At 42.1% G+C, this 15293-nt stretch overlaps 1 protein-coding gene across 3 annotated transcripts in view; it reads right to left on the bottom strand.

Annotated features, from left to right (window-relative positions):
* Positions 1-8406, bottom strand: part of stau1 (staufen double-stranded RNA binding protein 1) — a 37732-nt gene extending 29326 nt beyond the window's left edge. For all 3 annotated transcript variants that reach the window (XM_083789166.1, XM_083789167.1, XM_083789168.1), the window contains exons 1-2: positions 8277-8406; positions 1596-1754 (exon numbers count right to left, since the gene is read on the bottom strand). The gene's annotated coding sequence lies outside the window, so the exon portion shown is untranslated. The remainder of the gene's footprint in view (positions 1-1595; positions 1755-8276) is intronic.
* Between the last annotated feature and the right edge of the window lie 6887 nt (positions 8407-15293).

Genomic DNA, 15293 nt, shown 5'->3' with positions numbered 1-15293 from the left:
ACATCACTGATGCAAAAGAAAAAACAGTAGAAAATGCAAAATAACAAAACAGATAAGAATCAGGGAGATACAAAGGCTATTTTGGGGGGTTTAGGGGGGTTTTAAAATGTGTTAAGAGACTGGGTTAGCCTCAGTTCCTCTGGTATAGGCTATTCCCTGTGTTAGAGACTGGGGTAGCCTCAGTTCCTCTGGTAGGCTATTCCATGTGTTAGAGACTGGGGTAGCCTCAGTTACTCTGGTATAGGCTATTCCCTGTGTTAGAGACTGGGGTAGCCTCAGTTCCTCTGGTAGGCTATTCCATGTGTTAGAGACTGGGGTAGCCTCAGTTCCTCTGGTAGGCTATTCCATGTGTTAGAGACTGGGGTAGCCTCAGTTCCTCTGGTAGGCTATTCCATGTGTTAGAGACTGGGGTAGCCTCAGTTCCTCTGGTAGGCTATTCCATGTGTTAGAGACTGGGTTAGCCTCAGTTCCTCTGGTATAGGCTATTCCATGTGTTAGAGACTGGGTTAGCCTCAGTTCCTCTGGTATAGGCTATTCCATGTGTTAGAGACTGGGGTAGCCTCAGTTCCTCTGGTATAGGCTATTCCATGTGTTAGAGACTGGGGTAGCCTCAGTTCCTCTGGTAGGCTATTCCGTGTGTTAGAGACTGGGGTAGCCTCAGTTCCTCTGTTAGGCTATTCCAAGTGTTAGAGACTGGGGTAGCCTCAGTTCCTCTGGTATAGGCTATTCCCTGTGTTAGAGACTGGGGTAGCCTCAGTTCCTCTGGTAGGCTATTCCAAGTGTTAGAGACTGGGGTAGCCTCAGTTCCTCTGGTATAGGCTATTCCCTGTGTTAGAGACTGGGGTAGCCTCAGTTCCTCTGGTAGGCTATTCCATGTGTTAGAGACTGGGTTAGCCTCAGTTCCTCTGGTAGACTATTCCATGTGTTAGAGACTGGGGTAGCCTCAGTTCCTCTGGTATAGGCTATTCCAGAGCCTTAACCACAATGATGATGTCATATGCCAATGTGTGGTCCATCCCTATAGAATGCACGTGCTAATAAGAAGCATTTACAATATTGCTTTTATGCTCATATTAACCTTAGGAAGTATTGCGTTTATTATACAATTATTGTATTGGGTTTGCTTTGTATTTGCCCTATGCATTCCATAGGGCTAGACCATAAGGGGCATATGACATCAACTTGCGACAGGAGCAGTTCCTATTGAGTGAAAGACTATTTATTTATGAAAGAAAGAAAGAAAATATTGAAGGTGTTTTTATTATTTTATTTTAGTTGTAGATACTAGAGGGTAGTATAATGTATAATGTTTTAAGGCATATTTGTCTTATTAGCCAGGGATCCTTTTAAAAACACAAATGGAACAGGGCAGACGTGACACGGACACATTTAATATTTTTTCCTTTCCAAATAAATGTACAAAGTAGGGGAAAAGGTTCTTACAACATGTGTTGAAAGCTTGTTTGATCAGCCATTTCTGCTACTTTTGACATGGGAAAACGATTGACGATTATGCAAGAACTATATTGCCATGATTGCAAATAATTGTGATTAGGCGATAACGTAACAGTCGTGAGTGACAGGCGTTACCGTACCGTTGGGGGCGGGGTCAGACGAAGGGGGCGTGGTGGTTCAGGGGGGAGAGCTTTGCAGTGCGGCGGCGAGCGGGCGGGTCAACGGACCGGGTCAACGGACCGACCCAGAGCTTCAGGAACTGGCTGGATGGTTGTAGAGATGTGACTGCAAAGCTCTGCCTGAAAGAGAGAGAGAACGCACAATGGATTTAGAACTAGACCAGTGGTTTTCAGCCTTTATCGTATCAAGGTCCATTATTTATTCAGAATTTGAGCCACGGAACCACCGTTTGATGACATTTAGCCTCTCAGACCCATTTGAGCCACGGAACCACCATTTGATGACATTTAGCCTCTCAGACCCATCTGAGCCACGGAACCACCATTTGATGACATTTAGCCTCTCAGACCCAATTGAGCCACGGAACCACCATTTGATGACATTTAGCCTCTCAGACCCATCTGAGCCACGGAACCACCATCTGATGACATTTAGCCTCTCAGACCCATCTGAGACACGGAACCACCATCTGATGACATTTAGCCTCTCAGACCCATTTGAGCCACGGAACCACCATTTGATGACATTTAGCCTCTCAGACCCATTTGAGCCACGGAACCACCGTTTGATGACATTTAGCCTCTCAGACCCAAAACTGTAGACCAATTATAAACTAGAATATTTTGTTGTCGTTGGACAATATAAGAGATAATAAGAGATCAAAATAACAATTATTCTACATTATAAAATTGTGAACTGCTTGTAAAAGAAATAATTCAAATGTTTAACAATAATTTAACTCTGAGAGCGTAAAATTAAATTATTTCATTTTACACTCAACGGTTATAGATCTTTAACTCATTCTGGACGGGAACCCCTTTTGGTGTTTTAACTAAGCATTATGTTATACTTTAGCTATTGAAAAATAGCAGATCTACAGGCTCATAGCGTGCCACCGAGTGGCACGCTACGAGCTTGTAGGTCTGCTATTTTTTTTAAATCATCCACAGTATGAAACACAGTCATCCTCTGCGCTGCGTGCTTACTGTATGTAAAACAACTGTAGTTATCCACAGTATGAAACACAGTCATCCTCTGCGCTGCGTGCTTACTGTATGTAAAACAACTGTAGTTATCCATAGTATGAAACACAGTCATCCTCTGCGCTGCGTGCTTACTGTATGTAAAACAACCCTAGTTATCCACAGTATGAAACAGTCATCCTGTGCTGCATGCTTACTGTATGTAAAACAACTGTAGTTATCCACAGTATGAAACAGTCATCCTCTGCGCTGCGTGCTTACTGTATGTAAAACAACTGTAGTTATCCATAGTATGAAACAGTCATCCTGTGCTGCATGCTTACTGTATGTAAAACAACCCTAGTTATCCACTGAATGCAACATAATGATCCTCTGTGCTCAGAGTGCGTCCACTAAGGAAAGTAGGCTTTCTAATGACACAACCCGCCTTTGTTTTGGTGAGTAGCAAAAACGTTATTTTTATTCACGCTAAAGAGTAAAGACGAGAGGCTGGTCTGCATTCATGCGAGCGGCGGAAGTTGAGACTGAGAGTAACATAGCTCTAAATGCAACGCATTTAGAGCTATAGGTACGGCCATGACAGCAATGTTAGGAAAAAAGATATATAATATGAACCCATTTTAGGCAGTAACCCCTTTTGGTGTTAGCATTACGTTATGCTTTAGCTATTGAAAAATAGCAGATCTACAAGCTCATAGCGCGCCACCGAGTGGCGCGCTACGAGCTTGTAGGTCTGCTATTTTTGGAAAATTGAAGAACGACTGACATAGAAACATGGCTTTTTCAGAAAAAAAAATGTAGAAGGATGTAGAAGAACATTTGTAGAATCTGATCTCAGGTCAAAATGGGTTAATCATATATTCGGATATTCGGTTTCCCTTTCGGTGCGTCCCTATCTATTTCCAGCCCAGGGCCTGGGAGGTCAAAGTTTGTGTTGAAATGTTGAAACTAAAATTGTTTGTACTTTTGAGGGAAGACTCCCACAGGGCATTGTTCTGAAACTAGTCTGGCAGGTCATTGTGTTGTCCGCTCCAAAAACACCAAAACCGGTGTTTTAAACATTATGTTATAATTTAGCTATTGAAAAATAGCAGATCTACAAGCAGATCTACAAGCTCATAGCTCATATGAGCTTGTAGGTCTGCTATTGTCAGAAGCAAATATTTGAGTTAAAAACGTTCGCTCTGAAAGAATATACATTCAATGATTTGAGCCACATTTGCATCACGATTTTTCCAAAAAATAGCAGACGTACAAGCTCGTGGCGCGGCACTCGGTGCCGCGCCACGAGCTTGTAGATCTGCTATTTGTCAATAGCTAAAGACAAGTATAACATTATGCATAAAACCGTCCGAAATGGGATAAACATGATGAAAGCCAGTGGGTGGACAGACAGTCTGGACACTGACAGGTTAAAGCTATCGATCGCTGTTCCAACCTCGACTCAACCGGCTGTTATTATGGATCCCGATAATCCAATTGAATGCATTTACAATTGATCTAATCCAGTCAACCCGTTCCACAAAATGTCTTCCAAGTCATCATGACAGTTCTCTCAATGTTTCTATGTCAGCGTGGTTTCTATTTCACATCAAGGACCTCCACCAGAATTATCTGTATTTGGACATCATCTGAAAATGTGTTGTTCCTGGGAAAGGAAAGGAAAGGTACCATGTTTACCCAGGGTAACTGGACTAAAGCTCAAGAACTTGTTTACAGCCAGGCCCTGCTCATAGAACATTTCATGGTAGGGGTTCAATGCCTTGTCCAAGGGCACTTCAGCGGTGGTCATTTTAACGTGCCAGTTCCGGGGATATGAACTATAGCGACCTTCCGATATCAAGACCGCTCCGCAAACCGTTCGGCCACCGCTGCCTCCCCAGCGTACTCCCCAGAAGCTTAGATACGACGTATAAACGTTTGCTGTGAAAGAATAAACATCACCAAAGATTTGCACAATTGTCACGATTAAAAGAAAAGCAGATATCTGTTATTTTGCAATAGCTAAAGTATGCAGGAGAAGAAACACCCGCACCTTCTTCAAATGCAGTGAAACGGTTTAATAGTCTGTGTCACCATATAGCTTTTAACCACTTTAACCATTATTTATAACTTTATCTGTTCAAAAATAGCCGATCTACATGCTCAGAATAGCTACGAGCTTGTAGATGTGCTATTTTAGAAAGGTCTTTGCAAAAATGGTGCAAATCTCTGAATATATATTCTTTCCAAGCGAACATTTTTAACTCATATCTTTGCTTCTTATCTGGGGCGGGGGGGTCCCTGAAACTACATATTTTCAGATGGGGTCCACGGCCAAATACAGATCATTCTGGAGGTCCTTTGAGAGAACCTCTGACATAGAAACATAGGTTTTTCTGAAAACTGTCATGACAAAAAAGAAGACATTTTGTAGAATCTGTCGTCGGGTCTAAATGGATTAATTAGGACAAGCACCAATAACAAACATTGATCAGCTGGAGTTAGCATAGTAGCTAATAATGCTAACGTTCAAACTTCTCTCCATCACAGAGGATCACAAGCAATGACAACACCATGGCAACCATACACAGGACTGTCAGCATGTCACTCACAACAATAATTAATTATTGTTCATTTGTACTTACAAGCTTATCATTTAGATAAAAAGACTATGTTTGCACACACACACAGTCCACTCACACACAGAGAGAATAGAGCACCGAAGTCTGACGTCAATATCGGTAGAGGGCACAAATCCACAGGTTCATGTACTTTTTATTTGCATTGTAATCCCCATCGGGGGATTTTAGATCGCCTCATAAGAACTGTGTTTGAAAAATAAACATGTCATCCCGGCCACTTCACTATTTTTGGACCACAACGCTTATAGTAGACGATATTAAGATCACCCCATGTTATTCTCCATAGAGAAATTACTTCCGCGAACCAGGGGAATCGAAGGGATGATCGAGTTGCGTCAGGACTTCGGTGCTCTATAGCTGCAGCTTTGCAAGGCAGCCACGGAAACACGATTGCACAGGATAGGATAGCCCTGAGACATCACAGCCAGGAAGCGTATAAAGATATGACAAAAACAAACATCCCATTGTTTTACCTGCCATTGTGTCTAAATTTGATTGCTCTTGTTATTTTTGAGGGGTGCTAGCCCCTCCTAGCCTGACACTCAGCCTGAATTTTCATTTCGTTTCACTCCATTATTCAGTCTGAACGCCCTCCCTACTACAACCGTTTCTGGGATGGGCGTTGCCAAAGAGGGAGTCTTCGGTGATTGGTTCATACCAACCAATCAGAATAGTAGGAAAGCAGATGGCATTGTGTCAATCATGTGGCTATGGCTAACCCGTTTTCTAACCAAACAAACGCAGCCAACGAGCGCTACTAGTATGTAAACAAAAGCGGTAAAATGTCGGATGATGTTTATAAAACCTCTCGTGTCTTCAAAGAAACTATTTATCATACGTCGATTTAATAGCCAGATTGATACGGCCGTGAGTTACTGCAGTGGGGGCAGCCATGTTTGTTTGTGTCTGGACGGCACTGTTGTTTGACGTCATCGAGTTGAAACGACGCTGATTCGTCGGTTGGATTTCCAACCGAGTCTGAGACCTCCTTCGGGAGCGTCACCAGACCCTAAATCGCCTGAACATATTTTTTTTAATGTGGCTAGATTAGATTTAGGGGCTGGAGCCAGGTTAAGCCCCTCCTATACACAGGTTAAATGTTTGTCTTTAGTTCAATGTTTGTTTTGTAAACGCCATTGAAAAAGGGAAAATGTACGTCATAATGTGTCATCTACGTCGTATTCTCTTTATTGTTAATGGCGTTTAATGTTTGTGTTGGCACCGTTTGTTTTACATCACCTAATGAGTTAGACTTTAATATATTAGTGCCCCTCACTTCACACAGGTGTGATTTTTATTATAATTATTCATTGTGGTATAATGATATATTCAACAAAAGAAATTGACCAATGAATGGTCCTCCTTCCTCAACAAATCAGAAGCCTCCGTGTCATCAGAAGAAAGACAGACAGACGACGCATGGCTATGACGTCACTGACCATACCTTGGTACTATCCATGATGAATTGAACATGGTGGACCCTGTTGTAAACAAGTGTAATGCTTTATGGTGTCGTCCACTCCGTTGAGTTGTATCGAGTTGTGCTTGAAATGTACTGTAATTCTGCAAACTGTTAATAAATACTCCAATCAATCAATCATCAATGAAGGAAGTTATAGGAACCAAATGGACCCTTGTTATGGGTCTTGATTGATTGATTGAAATATTTATTAACAGTTTGTAGAATTTACAGTACATTTTAAGCACAAACTCAATACAAAGACTGTCAACTGTGAGTGGACGACCCAATTAAGCATTACACTTGTTTACAACAGGGTCCACATTGTTCAATTCATCAAAACATTTAAAGACATACAAACATTTAGAGACATACAAATAGACATTTCTATGTAGCTAAATTCATCATATGGGAAGCAAAAAAGGGAAAAGATACAATATACAGTGAGGGAAAATGGGGTGGGGGGGGGATTCAGATTTTACAGAGGCCAGTTTCGAATTGCAGCCATCCGTAGGTGCCCTTTGAGAGCGGTTTTGAAGGAGTCAAGGGATTCACATGTCTTAATGACTGTTGGTAGGGCGTTCCACATTTTGGTGGCATAGGAGCGAAAAGAATTTAGTCCCTTGTTTGTGCCGAATCTGGGTTGTACATGGTTTGTTGTACTCCCTCTGGTGTTGTGGGTGTGGACTTCGTTTACACTAAGGAAGTATTTAGACAGGTACATGGGTATCTTGGTGGTGTATCGAATCTTGTGGACCAGACCCATTGCAAGATGCTGTACTCTGTCGTCGACCCTAAGCCATCCCAGCCTGTCAAAGTGGGCAGGGGTGAGATGGGTTCGGGGGGTGAGGCCAAGTAGGAGCCTGACCAGTTTGTTTTGGGAGGTCTGGAGCCTTGTTTTAAGGGCCTTTGAGGTGCTGTGGTACCAAGACTCTGAGAGTGTACACATGGAACCAAACGGACCCTAACGGGTCCATTTGGTTCCATTTGTACACTCTCAGAGTTAAATTAACATTGATTTTACAATATAATTAAACTGGGGGTCCCATGCAGAGATAGTATTGTCATTAAATGGGGGGTCCGTAGCCTAAATGCATGTCAAACTGGGGGTCCTTGACGCGACATTAAACGGGTTGAGAATCACTGCTTAGAGCCGTAAAGACCTCATGTACTGAGATTCTCCCAAACTGTAAATAAATACTTCAATCAATCAATCAATCAATGGCCTCTTCGTCCTAGCTAGGCTAACGGCTAATAGCATAGCATCATGCTAACAGTCAGGAATGGAACTTTAATGTCAGGTCTGTCTCTCTCTCTCTCACACACACACACACACACACACACACACACACACACAACACACACCCACTCCAGTCGTATCAGTGCAACACGACACAGTATGTGTTGCAAAGTATCTTCAAACAGAACCAACGTTCTCTTGCTCAAATGAAATGAGGAAGAATGAATGTATATGTTTCAGTGTTAGCCACACAGCCTCCTCCTCCTCCACTACAGAGAGGAAGGAAGGAAGCTTCGACACAACATTAAAACAATAAGAATCTCTAATATCCTCACCTCGTGCTTCAATCCTCCGTCCCTCAGTGTGTGTGTTTATTAATATGCCTCCATAAAGGTGCTGTACTGTACGTATTGTGTGTGTGTTGACTGTATAAAAGGAGCTAAGGCAGCAGTGCGCGTAGACAGGGCAAACACTAAAGAGAATGAACTGACACACCAGGGCTGGATGCACAGGAAGTGACATCACGCGCGCGCGTGTGTGTGTGTGTGTGTGCACATTCACTTCGTCTCTTGGAAACGAATTGGAAACGACCCTATGCTGTACATACATGCATTGATTGATTGATTGATTGATTGATTGATTGATTGATCGATCGATTGATTGATCGATTGATCGATTGATTGATTACTTTATTAACAGTGCAAATAGTACAGTGGTACAATTATACAATGGAGCTAAAAGGATTGATATTGTTTGTTTTTGTTTGTTTTCCTCGTGTTTTGCTTGTTCCCCCCCCCCCCCACCCACCCACACACACACACACACACACACACACACACACCGTTTTGTTGTGGTTTGTGTGTTGTGAAGAACGTTGTAAAGTATTGCTTTTGAAAAGTGCTATATATGCCTACAAATAAAGTTTAATATTATTATTATTATTGTGGTCTTGTGTAATAACAATCCGATAACAGAAAAGCCGTACATAGCCTGATAAAATAAATCACACCTGTGTGAAGCGAGGGGCACTCTTACATCATCGTACATCATCATCATCATCATCATCATCATACTATAATTCTAACAATGTCTGAGTGTCTGTGTGTGTGTCCGTGTGTCTGTCTGTGTGTCACTGTGACTGCCGTAACTCCTTACTGCCTGCACCAATCACTCCCACTTTTCACACAGGCATTGACCATATGAATATGGAGGGCGTAACGAAGCCCTTTTTCCGATTTGACACATGAATGATTATTAATTAATGTATTAGTCAATTACAAACGCACCCGGGTGCAGTACCCCCCACGGCCACAAGGGTGGGGGGCAAATATCGGGTAACGGGTAAGGGCTATGAGGTAAATTCTCCATTCATTGTCAATGTGAATTTATTGTTTGTGTAAAACGAAAATCTACACTATAAGCTGAATACTGCGTGAAAAGAGGAGGTAACGGGCAATTATTATGGGCACTAGATTTGCCCATAAACCTCAAGTTTAGCAGCATATACAGTTAATATACAGTAAAATACAGGTGTGATGGTACATATACAGTTAATATATACATATATATATATATATATATATATATATATATAGGAGGGAACGTTGTCCGGACTTTCGGGGTGAGATGTCCGGACAACTCATAATCTTTTAAAACAGACCCCGAAAATCCACCTTTCAACCCCAAGGGAGAGGAAATGATTACTATTATTAAAAGGACAGGCTAGCCTAACAGCAGTGGTTCTCAAACTTCATGTCAAGGACCCCCACATTGACATTTATCACCCCGCGGACCCCCGTTTGAAATGATACAGCAGCTATAGGGACCCCCCGTGCATAAGAGGAGATTTTGTACGGCTCTAGCAGTGATTCTCAACCCGTTTAGTTTTTAAGGACCCCCAGTTTGACTTGAATAAGCCTATATACGGACCCCCATTTAATGGCATTTGTATCTCTGGGACCCCCAATTTATATTGTAAAATCAATGTTAACTTTAACTCTGAGAGTGTACAACAAATGTCCATTTGGTTCCATTTGTACACTCTCAGAGTTACAGAGACATTTGTTTCCAAACTATATATCATTTAGCTGCAGGGGACTCCCTGGAACTCCCTCAAGGACCCCTGTGGGTCCCCCGACCCCACATTGTGAACCCACTGGCCTACAGTGAAGTTAACGATTACACAGTTTATGACTCTAGATGTACAGGAAGTGTCTGGAGGTCTGAAGTTCAGTGAGGACTTGTGACTTCAACGACTCACCTTGTTGGCAGGTAAGCATTCTGACTATGAGAACATCTTTGAACAACAACAGTACACAAATATGATTATTTATATGGACTTACATACTGTAAGTGTTTTAAAGGTGGGCCACGTGATATATTAACAGTAGGCATGTAACTCACCATACGATTCAAATCACGATATTAGGTTCACCAAACGATTTTTCACTAAAATAATTTTCTAGACAAAATGACCGAAAAAAACGTTTGTATTATTATTATTACTCTCACACAAATGCAGTATTGTCTTCTTTTTAATTTAGAATACTGTTTGTTTTCAATACTGTAACAAACGACAGCTATAGGATTATTTTATTTTATTTTAGTTCATGTTTTTGAGGGACAGTGAGTGCATTTTCCAGCAGCGGCCACGGCAGCCGTGGGGGGAGGAGGGAAAGTTATGACTCGCAATATTAATATTTAATACATTATTATTGTCTGAGGTCGTTATGCATAAGCATTCATATTCCTGTATTATTTCTGAGGTTGTTTTGTAAGCAATATGAAGCAGCTCCACTTCGGCACAAGGGACTAAATTAATTTCGCTCCTTATATGCCACCAAAATGTGGAACGCCCTACCAACAGTCATTAAGACATGCAAATCCCTTGACTCCTTCAAAACCGCTCTCAAAGGGCACCTTATACGGACGGCTGCAATTCGAAACTGGCCCCCGTAAAATCTGAAATGGGATTTAATACCTTATAATTATAATCTCCATTTAGTAGTTAGTCGTTTTCTGACAGATGCTTTTTCAGGCCTGAAGCCATGCAGTGATGTAGCTCAGTGTAGCTGTTTTAAATTAATATCAGGGTATGAACATGCATAAAGGGAGTGGCAGACCTTTCTGTTTGGATGTATGGGCTGTCAATCAGATAGGACCTTTCTGTGTGGATGTATGGGCTGTCAATCAGATAGGACTTTTCTGTGTGGATGTATGGGCTGTCAATCAGATAGGACTTTTCTGTGTGGATGTAAGGGCAGTCAATCAGATAGGACTTTTCTGTTTGGATGTAAGGGCAGTCAATCAGATAGGACTTTTCTGTTTGGATGTATGGGCTGTCAATCAGATAGGACTTTTCTGTTTGGATGTATGGGCTGTCAATCAGATAGGACTTTTCTGTTGTGATGTATGGGCTGTCAATCAGATAGGACTTTTCTGTTGTGATGTATGGGCTGTCAATCAGATAGGACTTTTCTGTTTGGATGTATGGGCTGTCAATCAGATAGGACTTTTCTGTTTGGATGTATGGGCTGTCAATCAGATAGGACTTTTATGTGTGGATGTATGGGCTGTCAATCAGATAGGACTTTTCTGTTTGGATGTAGGCTGTCAATCAGATAGGACTTTTCTGTTTGGATGTAGGCTGTCAATCAGATAGGACTTTTCTGTTGTGATGTATGTGCTATCATGGCAAAGATTGTTAATATAGGAAGATATACGAACTTCATTGGAGCCACATAGAGGCGCAATGGACTACAAAATGCTACAAATGGTCTCCTAACGTATAGGCATGGTTTGCTCGGAGTTGGAGTTAAGGAATGGATCATAAGCTGTGTTCACGTTCACTCTCCCATTGGAAATGAATAGACTCCAACCTGCTCCCTGTCTCCTAATAATGTGTCTGGCTGTCCGCCCACTTCACTCAGATACAGGGAAGTAAAGCACAGTTGGCACCTCTTGCTATTGGCCTCTTGGGTCAAGGCCAGAAAGTATTGTCCACTCAGAAGGGGCATATCTTCCAGGCATGATGATGATATCAGGTGCATATACCCTCTATAACCAAAGGGGGGAGCACCAACCCCTTATTTATAGTAATTGTATTGTATCCTGGTTACAGCAGCTCCTATTTGTCTGATTCTAGTGACCTTTTCAGTTTAACCTCTGTCATCATTGACAGAGTGTTGCTTGGTGATTTAAACCTGTTTTAAACCAGTTTAACCTCTGTCATCATTGACAGAGTGTTGCTTGGTGATTTAAACCTGTTTTAAACCAGTTTAACCTCTGTCATCATTGACAGAGTGTTGCTTGGTGATTTAAACACTTTGTCATCGTTGACAGAGTGTTGTTGGTGATTTAAACCTCTGTCATCATTGACAGAGTGTTGCTTGGTGATTTAAACCTGCATCTCAATCAATGTTGCTCTGAATGACCTCATAGTGGATTAGCTATAGGGCTGCTCTAATGGTTTAGCTATAGGGCTGCTCTAATGGTTTAGCTATAGGGCTGATTAAGCTACAGGGCTGCTCTAATGGTTTAGCTATAGCACTTTGCTTGGCTATAATAGAAGTGTCTATTTGTACGTCTCTAAATGTTTTGATGAAGTGAACAAGGTGGACCCACTTGTAAACAAGTGTAATGCTTTATTGGGTCGTCCACTCGCAGTTAACAGTCTTTGTATTGAGTTGTGCTTGAAATGTACTGTAATTCTGCAAACTACTATAAATATTTCAATCAATCAATCAATCAATCAATCAATCAATCAATCAATCAATCAATCAAAAACAGCAGCTGAAAGCTGGGGTACCATTAACAACCTAAGAAAAACATTTCTAAATTTAACTCTGCTTTCAGTAGCATGTGTCAAACTAGGGGGGGTTCATGATTCTGAATTAATTCCAGACCAAATGTGCCCAAAATGTGATGACCTCATCACATTTCGATTTATGATGACAGCTATGGCTGTTTTTAGCCCAAGGAGGGTTTTTTTTCGTGCCAAACTAATGCTTGTAGTGGATTCAGAATCCTGTCAGAGTCCCAGATCTAAACTAATGCTTGTAGTGGATTCAGAATCCTGTCAGAGTCCCAGATCTAAACTAATGCTTGTAGTGGATTCAGAATGCTGTCAGATCTAATAAAGTCAATAGATCAATAAAGTCCCAGATGGACTTTATTGAGCAGAAATCCCTTCAGTCCAGAGAGGTTCTGTTGATGTTTAATCTGCTTTTATTCACCTGTTGGACTTTATCCTGGTCTGACTTGGTCTGACATGTTTATTATTGTATTTACTGGACTCTGTCTTCTGGCTGCATGCTTTTTATAATGTAATCCTTCACCCATTCTGGACGGGAACCCCTTTTGGTGTTTTTACCAAGCATTATTTTATACTTTAGCTATTTAAAAATAGCAGATCTACAAGCTCATAGCGCGCTACCGAGTGTCGCGCTATGAGCTTGTAGGTCTGCTATTTTAGAAATAAATCGTGAAAATCAGTGTGGAATGTAACTGTTTTATTATTATTAGTGTTTATGGTTCACGCGCATGCGCGCGCACGCGCACACGCACACACACACACACACACACACACACACACACACACACACACACACACACACACACACACACACACACACACACACACACACACACACGGCTATGTGGTTAGTTCAGTCTAAATTAATGTGAGAATCCAGACTCTAAATAATTAATCTGTAGGTCTAGTGTGGACATGGTGTCGGTCAGAGAACTATTACATGTGAGAGAGATCTTGTGATGGAAACACATTTAGAGTCTGTTCATCTCTAGCAGTGGTTGTCAAACCAAATGGACCTGTGAGGTCATTTAGTTCCATATGTACACTCTCAGAGTTACAGATCTGTGAGGGTCCATTTGGTTCCATATGTACTCTCAGAGTTACAGATCTGTGAGGGTCCATTTGGTTCCACATGTACTCTCAGAGTTACAGACCTGTGAGGGTCCATTTGGTTCCATGTGTACTCTCAGAGTTACAGACCTGTGAGGGTCCATTTGGTTCCATGTCTACACTCTCAGAGTTACAGACCTGTGAGGGTCCATTTGGTTCCACATGTACTCTCAGAGTTACAGACCTGTGAGGGTCCATTTGGTTCCACATGTACTCTCAGAGTTACAGACCTGTGAGGGTCCATTTGGTTCCATGTCTACACTCTCAGAGTTACAGACCTGTGAGGGTCCATTTGGTTCCATGTGTACTCTCAGAGTTACAGACCTGTAAGGGTCCATTTGGTTCCACATGTACTCTCAGAGTTACAGACCTGTGAGGGTCCATTTGGTTCCATGTGTACTCTCAGAGTTACAGACCTGTGAGGGTCCATTTGGTTCCACATGTACTCTCAGAGTTACAGACCTGTGAGGGTCCATTTGGTTCCATATGTACTCTCAGAGTTACAGACCTGTGAGGGTCCATTTGGTTCCATATGTACTCTCAGAGTTACAGACCTGTGAGGGTCCATTTGGTTCCATGTGTACTCTCAGAGTTACAGACCTGTAAGGGTCCATTTGGTTCCACATGTACTCTCAGAGTTACAGACCTGTGAGGGTCCATTTGGTTCCATATGTACTCTCAGAGTTACAGACCTGTGAGGGTCCATTTGGTTCCACATGTACTCTCAGAGTTACAGACCTGTAAGGGTCCATTTGGTTCCAAATTTACTCTCAGAGTTACAGACCTGTGAGGGTCCATTTGGTTCCATATGTACTCTCAGAGTTACAGACCTGTGAGGGTCCATTTGGTTCCATGTGTACTCTCAGAGTTACAGACCTGTGAGGGTCCATTTGGTTCCATATGTACTCTCAGAGTTACAGACCTGTGAGGGTCCATTTGGTTCCATATGTACTCTCAGAGTTACAGACCTGTGAGGGTCCATTTGGTTCCATGTGTACTCTCAGAGTTACAGACCTGTGAGGGTCCATTTGGTTCCATATGTACTCTCAGAGTTACAGACCTGTGAGGGTCCATTTGGTTCCATATGTACTCTCAAAGTTACAGACCTGTGAGGGTCCATTTGGTTCCATATGTACACTCTCAGAGTTACAGACCTGTGAGGGTCCATTTGGTTCCATATGTACTCTCAGAGTTACAGACCTGTGAGGGTCCATTTGGTTCCATATGTACTCTCAAAGTTACAGACCTGTGAGGGTCCATTTGGTTCCATATGTACTCTCAGAGTTACAGACCTGTGAGGGTCCATTTGGTTCCACATGTACTCTCAGAGTTACAGACCTGTGAGGGTCCATTTGGTTCCATATGTACTCTCAGAGTTACAGACCTGTGAGGGTCCATTTGGTTCCATATGTACTCTCAGAGTTACAGA

The sequence above is a fragment of the Protomyctophum parallelum genome, assembly GCF_964188405.1.
Source record: "Protomyctophum parallelum genome assembly, chromosome: 18".
NCBI lineage: Eukaryota > Metazoa > Chordata > Actinopteri > Myctophiformes > Myctophidae > Protomyctophum > Protomyctophum parallelum.
The sequence above is the reverse complement of the archived record's forward strand: the minus strand, read 5'-3'. Positions and strand labels throughout refer to the sequence as shown.